This window comes from Aptenodytes forsteri, unplaced genomic scaffold (genome assembly GCF_000699145.1).
Source record: "Aptenodytes forsteri isolate BGI_AS27 unplaced genomic scaffold, ASM69914v1 Scaffold285, whole genome shotgun sequence".
Lineage (NCBI taxonomy): Eukaryota > Metazoa > Chordata > Aves > Sphenisciformes > Spheniscidae > Aptenodytes > Aptenodytes forsteri.
The window spans coordinates 449,340-451,260 of record NW_008794453.1 but is presented as its reverse complement, the minus strand read 5'-3'; positions in this window follow the sequence as shown (position 1 = coordinate 451,260).

Sequence of the window (1,921 nt, the reverse complement as noted above, 5' to 3'; positions counted from 1 at the left end):
AGACTGCAGTCTTCCCTCGCCCCGCTGGGTGGGGTGGATGAGCTGTACATATAAATATATATATTTCGCGATATCTCTGACCCGAGCGTGTCTGGGCTCTGTCTGCGTCCCCATCCCTCCTGCCCCGGGAAGCGGCAGCGGATGAACCCAGGGATGGGGCTGAGCTGGTGCACGGGGTTCGTTGTCTCGTGTCCTTGACCCCACTCACTCCTCAAGTCCCACTGGGGGTGGATTACCTGTCGCTGAAAGATTTAATACTTACCTTGCGACCGGATCTCTTGGCTTGGGGGAGCCGGTGACCTCGGGAGGGTGCGGGCAGGTCCAAGCAGGCGTTTGCCTGTCCCTTTCCCTGAACCCTCCTGAGTTCTGTCCTGGGATTTCCGACACCGGCATGGTGGTGTCACTGGGATTTTCTTAGCCCCTGCCCCCAGCAGAGGAGCCGGGCATCGAACCCACCGTCCCCCGAGCCTGGCCTTGACCAGAGACCCTTACACCTTGCTGTGCCTCGGTTTCCCTGGCAGAGCGGCAGCAGCAGCCCTGGCCAGCTCGGGTGAGTGAGATCCTGGGAGACTCACCCCTGGTTTGAGGGGTGGGGGGAGAGGCAGGGCAGGGGCGGAGGAGGCTGTTTGCTTCCCTGCCCGAGGGTGGTGGCGGTTGTGGGCAGAGGGAGGCTGGGGCAGCCCCCGTTTACTCCCCGTCGCCTGCCGGGGTGCGTCAGGGCCGAGCCCGTGGTGCTCCAGCAGTGACCGCGGCTGCCGTCCCCTGCTCTGGGGCTCGAGGCAACTTTCTGGAGGGAGAGGTGGCGTGCGACGTTGGGGTGCGTCGGGGTGGCACAAATTGTAGGGGCTGTGCTCTGTTCCTGCCCCCCGCTCCCCACCCAGCCTTGGGGATGCTCAGCCCCTGCCCCGGCGACCACCCCACCGGCTCTGGAGGCAGGAGGCAGCAAACTCAGCCCTTCGTAGACATCAGAGAAGCCACGCTGCTCGGCCTCGATGGTTAAGATGCCCTTAAGTCCCCAGACCGTGCGGCCATGAGACTGGCTGTGGGACCCGCCCTGTCCTCCTCCCTCATAGCCATGGGCAAGGGACGGGTGGTGACATTGAGCCAGAGCCCGGCGATCCCTCTAAGGTCCCCAGTGCTGCACCCTGACCTCGTCGTCCCCCCCCTGTGGGCAGCACGGATCAGGGGGGACGTGTCCTGAGCAGGATCTGGCCTGGGGGGGGTGTGTGTGTGTGTGTGTGCGCAACCACCACTGTCGCATTTGCAATGGGTGACGCATGCGTTTGCAAAGCGTACTGGGCTCCCCCAGGGTGCTTTCCTTCCCCTTGGGTGCCCCCAGCACCCAGCCCGGCCCCCCCCAAACCCTGTCCTGGTGCAGGAGGCGGCCCGGGGAACAGATGAGGTGTCAGCCGAGCCGAGCTCTCCAGCACACCTCGCTCCCCTCCGCCTGCTCCAAAATGTTCCCCAGCTGTGCCGGGTGATCACAGACCGCGGCTTTTATAGCGCTGCCGGAGCCATAACTAACTTACTAAAAATGTGTTTTATTGTTTATAAATGAATAACAAAATCCCCGCTGGTGGGAGGGGGGGCTGACGAGAGCCAGGGCGCGAGATGTCCCAGGTGAGGGTGGGCACCCACTGGGTGCACTGCCGGGCAGCGGGCTGCCTCCCGGGGGGGGCACCCACCGTGGCCAGGCTGTGCCAGGGGCGCCCAGCCTGGGGTGTGAGGAACACCACCCGCACAGGTCTTGGGGCGTTTGGGCTCCCTTTGGCTGGAAAACTTGTTTTGTGGCCCAAATCGGGCTGGACCGGCAGGTTGGGTGCCTCGCCGAGGGGGCAAGGGGCAAGGGGGGATCCCGTTGGCGACTTGATTCGGGCCGTTTGTTCGGGAGGGGAGCAAGGGGGGATCCCGGACCTGATTT